This window comes from Hyla sarda, unplaced genomic scaffold, assembly GCF_029499605.1.
Source record: "Hyla sarda isolate aHylSar1 unplaced genomic scaffold, aHylSar1.hap1 scaffold_1700, whole genome shotgun sequence".
NCBI lineage: Eukaryota > Metazoa > Chordata > Amphibia > Anura > Hylidae > Hyla > Hyla sarda.
Window position 1 is genome coordinate 3050 of NW_026608340.1, and position 17074 is coordinate 20123.

Below are 17074 nucleotides of genomic sequence, written 5' to 3' on the forward strand. Positions count from 1 at the left end.
GGTGATTCTGGCCTTCTTGGAATCTGTTGGGCCTATGTGTTAGCTCACACATCACTTGGGTATCCATGGTAACTACCACAACATGGTCATCTGCAGTTTACATCTAGCCCGTGGCATTGAATGGCATTTTAAAAGTGCTAAGGGTCCTGGTGCAATAATCCTCCCATGAGGATCAGCCTCAACGGCTTTGTAGATTGCACTCATGTCAGCAACTCCATATACATTTTTTTTTCTTCATGCTTCTTTCTTCATCCTTTTTTCTTTCTGTCATTCAGACTTTCATTCATTCGATCTCTCTCACTCACTTGCTTTAACTCATTTGTTCTCACTCACTCACTCACTCAATCACTCACTCACTCATTCACTCTCACTCACTCTCACTCTCTCACTCACTCGCTCACTAAGTCAGTCTCTCTCTCTCTCTCTTTTTCTTTTTATATATATTTTTTTCCGTCTTCTTCTTCTTCTTCTTCTTCTTCAGACCCTGTCATAGCACTAATGCCTTTCCAATACCACCAGCAGATGGAGACACTCCATTGCAACATTGGTTGTGAGCAGCAGTTTCTAAAAACAAATGCCTCATGGCGGATTTCCCATCCATCAATGGATGGTAAATTTTGTTTTTATCATTCACTGACCACAGAAACCAATGCATGGTCAAGCAACAGCAATGACACACCCTTGTGTATAGGCATGAGACCCTCATGTCATTTAACAGGATTCAGCACCACCCACAAGACAGCTACCTGTCATGTCATGTCAAACCTGCACAGGTGTGCTAGATTATTATTATTTAGTTTTATTTTATTTTTTTACACCAATCAGTGTGCAAACATGGTCATTAAAACGCTAAATGAATAGACGTTCATAAACCAGTCAGTGCAACTCATCATTTTGGTCTCCAATTCTCAAACTCAAATTCTCACCCACGGAGGATTAAATGAGAATCTTTCTTGTTTAACACTGGAATGGGGTGGTGCACTGTTCACTACCCGAAGATACTGCCACATCGGGTCAATGCATAGGGCGACAGAAGCAAGCTTCCAAATCAGCTCCCTTTCTCAAAAATCCATTTAATTTATGGTCCCCAGATAGGGAACGTATGTATCAGTATGTGCTCACAAGTCACCCAAGTGCAAGTATTCACACAAAAAAAAACGTGCCTCAGGATGCGATCTGTCGCAAGATCCTTTCTTTTTTTACACTTGATCTAAGCCAAAAGGCCTAGAGGGGATAACCGGGAAAGGGGTGGACCCAACCATGTCCCCTTCATGAGCACTCACATTACTCATAGGAATGGAAGGAAGGCTGGCAGCCAACCAGCCTCCCATACACTTTCTGGGTGGGTGGCAGTCAGCCACCCATACATACATACAGCACAGGCTAAACCCACATCATCACTTAAAAAAAGGACAGGCGACCATTGCACTCTGATGGAGCATTTAGCAATGCAATCCATAGCCTGGCTTTTGCCTGAACCCCCATCACTCCTCCTCTTGCATATAAGACAATATTTCAGATCTGCATATGAAAACAACACGCCTACCTTTGTTGCACATAGCTGCCTGCCTGTCTCTAGTTACCCCACTGGCTGTAGCTGCGTCCCTTCCGACATGGAATAACACCAACTGTAACGATAAACTGAAAATTAACAGTATAAACCTGCATCATTTTGGACTCTGGTATTTGCTGAATCCGGGTGACCTGACAATCGATGGTGGTGCCGCTGGTGATTCTGGCCTTCTTGGAATCTGTTGGGCCTATGTGTTAGCTCACACATCACTTGGGTATCCATGGTAACTACCACAACATGGTCATCTGCAGTTTACATCTAGCCCGTGGCATTGAATGGCATTTTAAAAGTGCTAAGGGTCCTGGTGCAATAATCCTCCCATGAGGATCAGCCTCAACGGCTTTGTAGATTGCACTCATGTCAGCAACTCCATATACATTTTTTTTTCTTCATGCTTCTTTCTTCATCCTTTTTTCTTTCTGTCATTCAGACTTTCATTCATTCGATCTCTCTCACTCACTTGCTTTAACTCATTTGTTCTCACTCACTCACTCACTCACTCAATCACTCACTCACTCATTCACTCTCACTCACTCTCACTCTCTCACTCACTCGCTCACTAAGTCAGTCTCTCTCTCTCTCTCTCTTTTTCTTTTTATATATATTTTTTTCCGTCTTCTTCTTCTTCTTCTTCTTCTTCAGACCCTGTCATAGCACTAATGCCTTTCCAATACCACCAGCAGATGGAGACACTCCATTGCAACATTGGTTGTGAGCAGCAGTTTCTAAAAACAAATGCCTCATGGCGGATTTCCCATCCATCAATGGATGGTAAATTTTGTTTTTATCATTCACTGACCACAGAAACCAATGCATGGTCAAGCAACAGCAATGACACACCCTTGTGTATAGGCATGAGACCCTCATGTCATTTAACAGGATTCAGCACCACCCACAAGACAGCTACCTGTCATGTCATGTCAAACCTGCACAGGTGTGCTAGATTATTATTATTTAGTTTTATTTTATTTTTTTACACCAATCAGTGTGCAAACATGGTCATTAAAACGCTAAATGAATAGACGTTCATAAACCAGTCAGTGCAACTCATCATTTTGGTCTCCAATTCTCAAACTCAAATTCTCACCCACGGAGGATTAAATGAGAATCTTTCTTGTTTAACACTGGAATGGGGTGGTGCACTGTTCACTACCCGAAGATACTGCCACATCGGGTCAATGCATAGGGCGACAGAAGCAAGCTTCCAAATCAGCTCCCTTTCTCAAAAATCCATTTAATTTATGGTCCCCAGATAGGGAATGTATGTATCAGTATGTGCTCACAAGTCACCCAAGTGCAAGTATTCACACAAAAAAAAAACGTGCCTCAGGATGCGATCTGTCGCAAGATCCTTTCTTTTTTTACACTTGATCTAAGCCAAAAGGCCTAGAGGGGATAACCGGGAAAGGGGTGGACCCAACCATGTCCCCTTCATGAGCACTCACATTACTCATAGGAATGGAAGGAAGGCTGGCAGCCAACCAGCCTCCCATACACTTTCTGGGTGGGTGGCAGTCAGCCACCCATACATACATACAGCACAGGCTAAACCCACATCATCACTTAAAAAAAGGACAGGCGACCATTGCACTCTGATGGAGCATTTAGCAATGCAATCCATAGCCTGGCTTTTGCCTGAACCCCCATCACTCCTCCTCTTGCATATAAGACAATATTTCAGATCTGCATATGAAAACAACACGCCTACCTTTGTTGCACATAGCTGCCTGCCTGTCTCTAGTTACCCCACTGGCTGTAGCTGCGTCCCTTCCGACATGGAATAACACCAACTGTAACGATAAACTGAAAATTAACAGTATAAACCTGCATCATTTTGGACTCTGGTATTTGCTGAATCCGGGTGACCTGACAATCGATGGTGGTGCCGCTGGTGATTCTGGCCTTCTTGGAATCTGTTGGGCCTATGTGTTAGCTCACACATCACTTGGGTATCCATGGTAACTACCACAACATGGTCATCTGCAGTTTACATCTAGCCCGTGGCATTGAATGGCATTTTAAAAGTGCTAAGGGTCCTGGTGCAATAATCCTCCCATGAGGATCAGCCTCAACGGCTTTGTAGATTGCACTCATGTCAGCAACTCCATATACATTTTTTTTTCTTCATGCTTCTTTCTTCATCCTTTTTTCTTTCTGTCATTCAGACTTTCATTCATTCGATCTCTCTCACTCACTTGCTTTAACTCATTTGTTCTCACTCACTCACTCACTCACTCAATCACTCACTCACTCATTCACTCTCACTCACTCTCACTCACTCGCTCACTAAGTCAGTCTCTCTCTCTCTCTCTCTTTTTCTTTTTATATATATTTTTTCCGTCTTCTTCTTCTTCTTCTTCTTCTTCTTCTTCAGACCCTGTCATAGCACTAATGCCTTTCCAATACCACCAGCAGATGGAGACACTCCATTGCAACATTGGTTGTGAGCAGCAGTTTCTAAAAACAAATGCCTCATGGCGGATTTCCCATCCATCAATGGATGGTAAATTTTGTTTTTATCATTCACTGACCACAGAAACCAATGCATGGTCAAGCAACAGCAATGACACACCCTTGTGTATAGGCATGAGACCCTCATGTCATTTAACAGGATTCAGCACCACCCACAAGACAGCTACCTGTCATGTCATGTCAAACCTGCACAGGTGTGCTAGATTATTATTATTTAGTTTTATTTTATTTTTTTACACCAATCAGTGTGCAAACATGGTCATTAAAACGCTAAATGAATAGACGTTCATAAACCAGTCAGTGCAACTCATCATTTTGGTCTCCAATTCTCAAACTCAAATTCTCACCCACGGAGGATTAAATGAGAATCTTTCTTGTTTAACACTGGAATGGGGTGGTGCACTGTTCACTACCCGAAGATACTGCCACATCGGGTCAATGCATAGGGCGACAGAAGCAAGCTTCCAAATCAGCTCCCTTTCTCAAAAATCCATTTAATTTATGGTCCCCAGATAGGGAACGTATGTATCAGTATGTGCTCACAAGTCACCCAAGTGCAAGTATTCACACAAAAAAAAACGTGCCTCAGGATGCGATCTGTCGCAAGATCCTTTCTTTTTTTACACTTGATCTAAGCCAAAAGGCCTAGAGGGGATAACCGGGAAAGGGGTGGACCCAACCATGTCCCCTTCATGAGCACTCACATTACTCATAGGAATGGAAGGAAGGCTGGCAGCCAACCAGCCTCCCATACACTTTCTGGGTGGGTGGCAGTCAGCCACCCATACATACATACAGCACAGGCTAAACCCACATCATCACTTAAAAAAAGGACAGGCGACCATTGCACTCTGATGGAGCATTTAGCAATGCAATCCATAGCCTGGCTTTTGCCTGAACCCCCATCACTCCTCCTCTTGCATATAAGACAATATTTCAGATCTGCATATGAAAACAACACGCCTACCTTTGTTGCACATAGCTGCCTGCCTGTCTCTAGTTACCCCACTGGCTGTAGCTGCGTCCCTTCCGACATGGAATAACACCAACTGTAACGATAAACTGAAAATTAACAGTATAAACCTGCATCATTTTGGACTCTGGTATTTGCTGAATCCGGGTGACCTGACAATCGATGGTGGTGCCGCTGGTGATTCTGGCCTTCTTGGAATCTGTTGGGCCTATGTGTTAGCTCACACATCACTTGGGTATCCATGGTAACTACCACAACATGGTCATCTGCAGTTTACATCTAGCCCGTGGCATTGAATGGCATTTTAAAAGTGCTAAGGGTCCTGGTGCAATAATCCTCCCATGAGGATCAGCCTCAACGGCTTTGTAGATTGCACTAATGTCAGCAACTCCATATACATTTTTTTTTCTTCATGCTTCTTTCTTCATCCTTTTTTCTTTCTGTCATTCAGACTTTCATTCATTCGATCTCTCTCACTCACTTGCTTTAACTCATTTGTTCTCACTCACTCACTCACTCACTCAATCACTCACTCACTCATTCACTCTCACTCACTCTCACTCTCTCACTCACTCGCTCACTAAGTCAGTCTCTCTCTCTCTCTCTCTTTTTCTTTTTATATATATTTTTTTCCGTCTTCTTCTTCTTCTTCTTCTTCTTCTTCTTCTTCTTCTTCAGACCCTGTCATAGCACTAATGCCTTTCCAATACCACCAGCAGATGGAGACACTCCATTGCAACATTGGTTGTGAGCAGCAGTTTCTAAAAACAAATGCCTCATGGCGGATTTCCCATCCATCAATGGATGGTAAATTTTGTTTTTATCATTCACTGACCACAGAAACCAATGCATGGTCAAGCAACAGCAATGACACACCCTTGTGTATAGGCATGAGACCCTCATGTCATTTAACAGGATTCAGCACCACCCACAAGACAGCTACCTGTCATGTCATGTCAAACCTGCACAGGTGTGCTAGATTATTATTATTTAGTTTTATTTTATTTTTTTACACCAATCAGTGTGCAAACATGGTCATTAAAACGCTAAATGAATAGACGTTCATAAACCAGTCAGTGCAACTCATCATTTTGGTCTCCAATTCTCAAACTCAAATTCTCACCCACGGAGGATTAAATGAGAATCTTTCTTGTTTAACACTGGAATGGGGTGGTGCACTGTTCACTACCCAAAGATACTGCCACATCGGGTCAATGCATAGGGCGACAGAAGCAAGCTTCCAAATCAGCTCCCTTTCTCAAAAATCCATTTAATTTATGGTCCCCAGATAGGGAACGTATGTATCAGTATGTGCTCACAAGTCACCCAAGTGCAAGTATTCACACAAAAAAAAACGTGCCTCAGGATGCGATCTGTCGCAAGATCCTTTCTTTTTTTACACTTGATCTAAGCCAAAAGGCCTAGAGGGGATAACCGGGAAAGGGGTGGACCCAACCATGTCCCCTTCATGAGCACTCACATTACTCATAGGAATGGAAGGAAGGCTGGCAGCCAACCAGCCTCCCATACACTTTCTGGGTGGGTGGCAGTCAGCCACCCATACATACATACAGCACAGGCTAAACCCACATCATCACTTAAAAAAAGGACAGGCGACCATTGCACTCTGATGGAGCATTTAGCAATGCAATCCATAGCCTGGCTTTTGCCTGAACCCCCATCACTCCTCCTCTTGCATATAAGACAATATTTCAGATCTGCATATGAAAACAACACGCCTACCTTTGTTGCACATAGCTGCCTGCCTGTCTCTAGTTACCCCACTGGCTGTAGCTGCGTCCCTTCCGACATGGAATAACACCAACTGTAACGATAAACTGAAAATTAACAGTATAAACCTGCATCATTTTGGACTCTGGTATTTGCTGAATCCGGGTGACCTGACAATCGATGGTGGTGCCGCTGGTGATTCTGGCCTTCTTGGAATCTGTTGGGCCTATGTGTTAGCTCACACATCACTTGGGTATCCATGGTAACTACCACAACATGGTCATCTGCAGTTTACATCTAGCCCGTGGCATTGAATGGCATTTTAAAAGTGCTAAGGGTCCTGGTGCAATAATCCTCCCATGAGGATCAGCCTCAACGGCTTTGTAGATTGCACTCATGTCAGCAACTCCATATACATTTTTTTTTCTTCATGCTTCTTTCTTCATCCTTTTTTCTTTCTGTCATTCAGACTTTCATTCATTCGATCTCTCTCACTCACTTGCTTTAACTCATTTGTTCTCACTCACTCAATCACTCACTCACTCATTCACTCTCACTCACTCTCACTCTCTCACTCACTCGCTCACTAAGTCAGTCTCTCTCTCTCTCTCTTTTTCTTTTTATATATATTTTTTTCCGTCTTCTTCTTCTTCTTCTTCTTCTTCTTCTTCTTCTTCTTCAGACCCTGTCATAGCACTAATGCCTTTCCAATACCACCAGCAGATGGAGACACTCCATTGCAACATTGGTTGTGAGCAGCAGTTTCTAAAAACAAATGCCTCATGGCGGATTTCCCATCCATCAATGGATGGTAAATTTTGTTTTTATCATTCACTGACCACAGAAACCAATGCATGGTCAAGCAACAGCAATGACACACCCTTGTGTATAGGCATGAGACCCTCATGTCATTTAACAGGATTCAGCACCACCCACAAGACAGCTACCTGTCATGTCATGTCAAACCTGCACAGGTGTGCTAGATTATTATTATTTAGTTTTATTTTATTTTTTTACACCAATCAGTGTGCAAACATGGTCATTAAAACGCTAAATGAATAGACGTTCATAAACCAGTCAGTGCAACTCATCATTTTGGTCTCCAATTCTCAAACTCAAATTCTCACCCACGGAGGATTAAATGAGAATCTTTCTTGTTTAACACTGGAATGGGGTGGTGCACTGTTCACTACCCGAAGATACTGCCACATCGGGTCAATGCATAGGGCGACAGAAGCAAGCTTCCAAATCAGCTCCCTTTCTCAAAAATCCATTTAATTTATGGTCCCCAGATAGGGAACGTATGTATCAGTATGTGCTCACAAGTCACCCAAGTGCAAGTATTCACACAAAAAAAAACGTGCCTCAGGATGCGATCTGTCGCAAGATCCTTTCTTTTTTTACACTTGATCTAAGCCAAAAGGCCTAGAGGGGATAACCGGGAAAGGGGTGGACCCAACCATGTCCCCTTCATGAGCACTCACATTACTCATAGGAATGGAAGGAAGGCTGGCAGCCAACCAGCCTCCCATACACTTTCTGGGTGGGTGGCAGTCAGCCACCCATACATACATACAGCACAGGCTAAACCCACATCATCACTTAAAAAAAGGACAGGCGACCATTGCACTCTGATGGAGCATTTAGCAATGCAATCCATAGCCTGGCTTTTGCCTGAACCCCCATCACTCCTCCTCTTGCATATAAGACAATATTTCAGATCTGCATATGAAAACAACACGCCTACCTTTGTTGCACATAGCTGCCTGCCTGTCTCTAGTTACCCCACTGGCTGTAGCTGCGTCCCTTCCGACATGGAATAACACCAACTGTAACGATAAACTGAAAATTAACAGTATAAACCTGCATCATTTTGGACTCTGGTATTTGCTGAATCCGGGTGACCTGACAATCGATGGTGGTGCCGCTGGTGATTCTGGCCTTCTTGGAATCTGTTGGGCCTATGTGTTAGCTCACACATCACTTGGGTATCCATGGTAACTACCACAACATGGTCATCTGCAGTTTACATCTAGCCCGTGGCATTGAATGGCATTTTAAAAGTGCTAAGGGTCCTGGTGCAATAATCCTCCCATGAGGATCAGCCTCAACGGCTTTGTAGATTGCACTCATGTCAGCAACTCCATATACATTTTTTTTTCTTCATGCTTCTTTCTTCATCCTTTTTTCTTTCTGTCATTCAGACTTTCATTCATTCGATCTCTCTCACTCACTTGCTTTAACTCATTTGTTCTCACTCACTCACTCACTCACTCAATCACTCACTCACTCATTCACTCTCACTCACTCTCACTCTCTCACTCACTCGCTCACTAAGTCAGTCTCTCTCTCTCTCTCTTTTTCTTTTTATATATATTTTTTTCCGTCTTCTTCTTCTTCTTCTTCTTCTTCTTCTTCAGACCCTGTCATAGCACTAATGCCTTTCCAATACCACCAGCAGATGGAGACACTCCATTGCAACATTGGTTGTGAGCAGCAGTTTCTAAAAACAAATGCCTCATGGCGGATTTCCCATCCATCAATGGATGGTAAATTTTGTTTTTATCATTCACTGACCACAGAAACCAATGCATGGTCAAGCAACAGCAATGACACACCCTTGTGTATAGGCATGAGACCCTCATGTCATTTAACAGGATTCAGCACCACCCACAAGACAGCTACCTGTCATGTCATGTCAAACCTGCACAGGTGTGCTAGATTATTATTATTTAGTTTTATTTTATTTTTTTACACCAATCAGTGTGCAAACATGGTCATTAAAACGCTAAATGAATAGACGTTCATAAACCAGTCAGTGCAACTCATCATTTTGGTCTCCAATTCTCAAACTCAAATTCTCACCCACGGAGGATTAAATGAGAATCTTTCTTGTTTAACACTGGAATGGGGTGGTGCACTGTTCACTACCCGAAGATACTGCCACATCGGGTCAATGCATAGGGCGACAGAAGCAAGCTTCCAAATCAGCTCCCTTTCTCAAAAATCCATTTAATTTATGGTCCCCAGATAGGGAACGTATGTATCAGTATGTGCTCACAAGTCACCCAAGTGCAAGTATTCACACAAAAAAAAACGTGCCTCAGGATGCGATCTGTCGCAAGATCCTTTCTTTTTTTACACTTGATCTAAGCCAAAAGGCCTAGAGGGGATAACCGGGAAAGGGGTGGACCCAACCATGTCCCCTTCATGAGCACTCACATTACTCATAGGAATGGAAGGAAGGCTGGCAGCCAACCAGCCTCCCATACACTTTCTGGGTGGGTGGCAGTCAGCCACCCATACATACATACAGCACAGGCTAAACCCACATCATCACTTAAAAAAAGGACAGGCGACCATTGCACTCTGATGGAGCATTTAGCAATGCAATCCATAGCCTGGCTTTTGCCTGAACCCCCATCACTCCTCCTCTTGCATATAAGACAATATTTCAGATCTGCATATGAAAACAACACGCCTACCTTTGTTGCACATAGCTGCCTGCCTGTCTCTAGTTACCCCACTGGCTGTAGCTGCGTCCCTTCCGACATGGAATAACACCAACTGTAACGATAAACTGAAAATTAACAGTATAAACCTGCATCATTTTGGACTCTGGTATTTGCTGAATCCGGGTGACCTGACAATCGATGGTGGTGCCGCTGGTGATTCTGGCCTTCTTGGAATCTGTTGGGCCTATGTGTTAGCTCACACATCACTTGGGTATCCATGGTAACTACCACAACATGGTCATCTGCAGTTTACATCTAGCCCGTGGCATTGAATGGCATTTTAAAAGTGCTAAGGGTCCTGGTGCAATAATCCTCCCATGAGGATCAGCCTCAACGGCTTTGTAGATTGCACTCATGTCAGCAACTCCATATACATTTTTTTTTCTTCATGCTTCTTTCTTCATCCTTTTTTCTTTCTGTCATTCAGACTTTCATTCATTCGATCTCTCTCACTCACTTGCTTTAACTCATTTGTTCTCACTCACTCACTCACTCAATCACTCACTCACTCATTCACTCTCACTCACTCTCACTCTCTCACTCACTCGCTCACTAAGTCAGTCTCTCTCTCTCTCTCTCTTTTTCTTTTTATATATATTTTTTTCCGTCTTCTTCTTCTTCTTCTTCTTCAGACCCTGTCATAGCACTAATGCCTTTCCAATACCACCAGCAGATGGAGACACTCCATTGCAACATTGGTTGTGAGCAGCAGTTTCTAAAAACAAATGCCTCATGGCGGATTTCCCATCCATCAATGGATGGTAAATTTTGTTTTTATCATTCACTGACCACAGAAACCAATGCATGGTCAAGCAACAGCAATGACACACCCTTGTGTATAGGCATGAGACCCTCATGTCATTTAACAGGATTCAGCACCACCCACAAGACAGCTACCTGTCATGTCATGTCAAACCTGCACAGGTGTGCTAGATTATTATTATTTAGTTTTATTTTATTTTTTTACACCAATCAGTGTGCAAACATGGTCATTAAAACGCTAAATGAATAGACGTTCATAAACCAGTCAGTGCAACTCATCATTTTGGTCTCCAATTCTCAAACTCAAATTCTCACCCACGGAGGATTAAATGAGAATCTTTCTTGTTTAACACTGGAATGGGGTGGTGCACTGTTCACTACCCGAAGATACTGCCACATCGGGTCAATGCATAGGGCGACAGAAGCAAGCTTCCAAATCAGCTCCCTTTCTCAAAAATCCATTTAATTTATGGTCCCCAGATAGGGAACGTATGTATCAGTATGTGCTCACAAGTCACCCAAGTGCAAGTATTCACACAAAAAAAAACGTGCCTCAGGATGCGATCTGTCGCAAGATCCTTTCTTTTTTTACACTTGATCTAAGCCAAAAGGCCTAGAGGGGATAACCGGGAAAGGGGTGGACCCAACCATGTCCCCTTCATGAGCACTCACATTACTCATAGGAATGGAAGGAAGGCTGGCAGCCAACCAGCCTCCCATACACTTTCTGGGTGGGTGGCAGTCAGCCACCCATACATACATACAGCACAGGCTAAACCCACATCATCACTTAAAAAAAGGACAGGCGACCATTGCACTCTGATGGAGCATTTAGCAATGCAATCCATAGCCTGGCTTTTGCCTGAACCCCCATCACTCCTCCTCTTGCATATAAGACAATATTTCAGATCTGCATATGAAAACAACACGCCTACCTTTGTTGCACATAGCTGCCTGCCTGTCTCTAGTTACCCCACTGGCTGTAGCTGCGTCCCTTCCGACATGGAATAACACCAACTGTAACGATAAACTGAAAATTAACAGTATAAACCTGCATCATTTTGGACTCTGGTATTTGCTGAATCCGGGTGACCTGACAATCGATGGTGGTGCCGCTGGTGATTCTGGCCTTCTTGGAATCTGTTGGGCCTATGTGTTAGCTCACACATCACTTGGGTATCCATGGTAACTACCACAACATGGTCATCTGCAGTTTACATCTAGCCCGTGGCATTGAATGGCATTTTAAAAGTGCTAAGGGTCCTGGTGCAATAATCCTCCCATGAGGATCAGCCTCAACGGCTTTGTAGATTGCACTCATGTCAGCAACTCCATATACATTTTTTTTTCTTCATGCTTCTTTCTTCATCCTTTTTTCTTTCTGTCATTCAGACTTTCATTCATTCGATCTCTCTCACTCACTTGCTTTAACTCATTTGTTCTCACTCACTCACTCACTCACTCACTCAATCACTCACTCACTCATTCACTCTCACTCACTCTCACTCTCTCACTCACTCGCTCACTAAGTCAGTCTCTCTCTCTCTCTCTCTTTTTCTTTTTATATATATTTTTTTCCGTCTTCTTCTTCTTCTTCTTCTTCTTCTTCTTCTTCAGACCCTGTCATAACACTAATGCCTTTCCAATACCACCAGCAGATGGAGACACTCCATTGCAACATTGGTTGTGAGCAGCAGTTTCTAAAAACAAATGCCTCATGGCGGATTTCCCATCCATCAATGGATGGTAAATTTTGTTTTTATCATTCACTGACCACAGAAACCAATGCATGGTCAAGCAACAGCAATGACACACCCTTGTGTATAGGCATGAGACCCTCATGTCATTTAACAGGATTCAGCACCACCCACAAGACAGCTACCTGTCATGTCATGTCAAACCTGCACAGGTGTGCTAGATTATTATTATTTAGTTTTATTTTATTTTTTTACACCAATCAGTGTGCAAACATGGTCATTAAAACGCTAAATGAATAGACGTTCATAAACCAGTCAGTGCAACTCATCATTTTGGTCTCCAATTCTCAAACTCAAATTCTCACCCACGGAGGATTAAATGAGAATCTTTCTTGTTTAACACTGGAATGGGGTGGTGCACTGTTCACTACCCGAAGATACTGCCACATCGGGTCAATGCATAGGGCGACAGAAGCAAGCTTCCAAATCAGCTCCCTTTCTCAAAAATCCATTTAATTTATGGTCCCCAGATAGGGAACGTATGTATCAGTATGTGCTCACAAGTCACCCAAGTGCAAGTATTCACACAAAAAAAAACGTGCCTCAGGATGCGATCTGTCGCAAGATCCTTTCTTTTTTTACACTTGATCTAAGCCAAAAGGCCTAGAGGGGATAACCGGGAAAGGGGTGGACCCAACCATGTCCCCTTCATGAGCACTCACATTACTCATAGGAATGGAAGGAAGGCTGGCAGCCAACCAGCCTCCCATACACTTTCTGGGTGGGTGGCAGTCAGCCACCCATACATACATACAGCACAGGCTAAACCCACATCATCACTTAAAAAAAGGACAGGCGACCATTGCACTCTGATGGAGCATTTAGCAATGCAATCCATAGCCTGGCTTTTGCCTGAACCCCCATCACTCCTCCTCTTGCATATAAGACAATATTTCAGATCTGCATATGAAAACAACACGCCTACCTTTGTTGCACATAGCTGCCTGCCTGTCTCTAGTTACCCCACTGGCTGTAGCTGCGTCCCTTCCGACATGGAATAACACCAACTGTAACGATAAACTGAAAATTAACAGTATAAACCTGCATCATTTTGGACTCTGGTATTTGCTGAATCCGGGTGACCTGACAATCGATGGTGGTGCCGCTGGTGATTCTGGCCTTCTTGGAATCTGTTGGGCCTATGTGTTAGCTCACACATCACTTGGGTATCCATGGTAACTACCACAACATGGTCATCTGCAGTTTACATCTAGCCCGTGGCATTGAATGGCATTTTAAAAGTGCTAAGGGTCCTGGTGCAATAATCCTCCCATGAGGATCAGCCTCAACGGCTTTGTAGATTGCACTCATGTCAGCAACTCCATATACATTTTTTTTTCTTCATGCTTCTTTCTTCATCCTTTTTTCTTTCTGTCATTCAGACTTTCATTCATTCGATCTCTCTCACTCTCTTGCTTTAACTCATTTGTTCTCACTCACTCACTCACTCACTCAATCACTCACTCACTCATTCACTCTCACTCACTCTCACTCTCTCACTCACTCGCTCACTAAGTCAGTCTCTCTCTCTCTCTCTCTTTTTCTTTTTATATATATTTTTTTCCGTCTTCTTCTTCTTCTTCTTCTTCTTCAGACCCTGTCATAGCACTAATGCCTTTCCAATACCACCAGCAGATGGAGACACTCCATTGCAACATTGGTTGTGAGCAGCAGTTTCTAAAAACAAATGCCTCATGGCGGATTTCCCATCCATCAATGGATGGTAAATTTTGTTTTTATCATTCACTGACCACAGAAACCAATGCATGGTCAAGCAACAGCAATGACACACCCTTGTGTATAGGCATGAGACCCTCATGTCATTTAACAGGATTCAGCACCACCCACAAGACAGCTACCTGTCATGTCATGTCAAACCTGCACAGGTGTGCTAGATTATTATTATTTAGTTTTATTTTATTTTTTTACACCAATCAGTGTGCAAACATGGTCATTAAAACGCTAAATGAATAGACGTTCATAAACCAGTCAGTGCAACTCATCATTTTGGTCTCCAATTCTCAAACTCAAATTCTCACCCACGGAGGATTAAATGAGAATCTTTCTTGTTTAACACTGGAATGGGGTGGTGCACTGTTCACTACCCGAAGATACTGCCACATCGGGTCAATGCATAGGGCGACAGAAGCAAGCTTCCAAATCAGCTCCCTTTCTCAAAAATCCATTTAATTTATGGTCCCCAGATAGGGAACGTATGTATCAGTATGTGCTCACAAGTCACCCAAGTGCAAGTATTCACACAAAAAAAAACGTGCCTCAGGATGCGATCTGTCGCAAGATCCTTTCTTTTTTTACACTTGATCTAAGCCAAAAGGCCTAGAGGGGATAACCGGGAAAGGGGTGGACCCAACCATGTCCCCTTCATGAGCACTCACATTACTCATAGGAATGGAAGGAAGGCTGGCAGCCAACCAGCCTCCCATACACTTTCTGGGTGGGTGGCAGTCAGCCACCCATACATACATACAGCACAGGCTAAACCCACATCATCACTTAAAAAAAGGACAGGCGACCATTGCACTCTGATGGAGCATTTAGCAATGCAATCCATAGCCTGGCTTTTGCCTGAACCCCCATCACCCCTCCTCTTGCATATAAGACAATATTTCAGATCTGCATATGAAAACAACACGCCTACCTTTGTTGCACATAGCTGCCTGCCTGTCTCTAGTTACCCCACTGGCTGTAGCTGCGTCCCTTCCGACATGGAATAACACCAACTGTAACGATAAACTGAAAATTAACAGTATAAACCTGCATCATTTTGGACTCTGGTATTTGCTGAATCCGGGTGACCTGACAATCGATGGTGGTGCCGCTGGTGATTCTGGCCTTCTTGGAATCTGTTGGGCCTATGTGTTAGCTCACACATCACTTGGGTATCCATGGTAACTACCACAACATGGTCATCTGCAGTTTACATCTAGCCCGTGGCATTGAATGGCATTTTAAAAGTGCTAAGGGTCCTGGTGCAATAATCCTCCCATGAGGATCAGCCTCAACGGCTTTGTAGATTGCACTCATGTCAGCAACTCCATATACATTTTTTTTTCTTCATGCTTCTTTCTTCATCCTTTTTTCTTTCTGTCATTCAGACTTTCATTCATTCGATCTCTCTCACTCACTTGCTTTAACTCATTTGTTCTCACTCACTCACTCACTCACTCAATCACTCACTCACTCATTCACTCTCACTCACTCTCACTCTCTCACTCACTCGCTCACTAAGTCAGTCTCTCTCTCTCTCTCTCTTTTTCTTTTTATATATATTTTTTTCCGTCTTCTTCTTCTTCTTCTTCTTCAGACCCTGTCATAGCACTAATGCCTTTCCAATACCACCAGCAGATGGAGACACTCCATTGCAACATTGGTTGTGAGCAGCAGTTTCTAAAAACAAATGCCTCATGGCGGATTTCCCATCCATCAATGGATGGTAAATTTTGTTTTTATCATTCACTGACCACAGAAACCAATGCATGGTCAAGCAACAGCAATGACACACCCTTGTGTATAGGCATGAGACCCTCATGTCATTTAACAGGATTCAGCACCACCCACAAGACAGCTACCTGTCATGTCATGTCAAACCTGCACAGGTGTGCTAGATTATTATTATTTAGTTTTATTTTATTTTTTTACACCAATCAGTGTGCAAACATGGTCATTAAAACGCTAAATGAATAGACGTTCATAAACCAGTCAGTGCAACTCATCATTTTGGTCTCCAATTCTCAAACTCAAATTCTCACCCACGGAGGATTAAATGAGAATCTTTCTTGTTTAACACTGGAATGGGGTGGTGCACTGTTCACTACCCGAAGATACTGCCACATCGGGTCAATGCATAGGGCGACAGAAGCAAGCTTCCAAATCAGCTCCCTTTCTCAAAAATCCATTTAATTTATGGTCCCCAGATAGGGAACGTATGTATCAGTATGTGCTCACAAGTCACCCAAGTGCAAGTATTCACACAAAAAAAAACGTGCCTCAGGATGCGATCTGTCGCAAGATCCTTTCTTTTTTTACACTTGATCTAAGCCAAAAGGCCTAGAGGGGATAACCGGGAAAGGGGTGGACCCAACCATGTCCCCTTCATGAGCACTCACATTACTCATAGGAATGGAAGGAAGGCTGGCAGCCAACCAGCCTCCCATACACTTTCTGGGTGGGTGGCAGTCAGCCACCCATACATACATACAGCACAGGCTAAACCCACATCATCACTTAAAAAAAGGACAGGCGACCATTGCACTCTGATGGAGCATTTAGC

The 17074-nt window shown here is 43.3% G+C and overlaps 10 pseudogenes; all 10 read right to left on the bottom strand.

Annotated features, from left to right (window-relative positions):
* Positions 1–971: 971 nt before the first annotated feature.
* On the bottom strand, positions 972–1235 carry LOC130312014 (U2 spliceosomal RNA; annotated as a pseudogene).
* A 1470-nt stretch (positions 1236–2705) lies between these two features.
* On the bottom strand, positions 2706–2970 carry LOC130312049 (U2 spliceosomal RNA; annotated as a pseudogene).
* Positions 2971–4437: 1467 nt separating this feature from the next.
* LOC130312015 (U2 spliceosomal RNA) lies at positions 4438–4701 on the bottom strand (annotated as a pseudogene).
* Positions 4702–6186: 1485 nt separating this feature from the next.
* On the bottom strand, positions 6187–6450 carry LOC130312050 (U2 spliceosomal RNA; annotated as a pseudogene).
* Positions 6451–7921: 1471 nt separating this feature from the next.
* Positions 7922–8185, bottom strand: LOC130312016 (U2 spliceosomal RNA; annotated as a pseudogene).
* Positions 8186–9659: 1474 nt separating this feature from the next.
* On the bottom strand, positions 9660–9923 carry LOC130312017 (U2 spliceosomal RNA; annotated as a pseudogene).
* A 1463-nt stretch (positions 9924–11386) lies between these two features.
* Positions 11387–11650, bottom strand: LOC130312018 (U2 spliceosomal RNA; annotated as a pseudogene).
* Positions 11651–13133: 1483 nt separating this feature from the next.
* On the bottom strand, positions 13134–13397 carry LOC130312019 (U2 spliceosomal RNA; annotated as a pseudogene).
* A 1470-nt stretch (positions 13398–14867) lies between these two features.
* LOC130312020 (U2 spliceosomal RNA) lies at positions 14868–15131 on the bottom strand (annotated as a pseudogene).
* A 1467-nt stretch (positions 15132–16598) lies between these two features.
* Positions 16599–16862, bottom strand: LOC130312021 (U2 spliceosomal RNA; annotated as a pseudogene).
* Between the last annotated feature and the right edge of the window lie 212 nt (positions 16863–17074).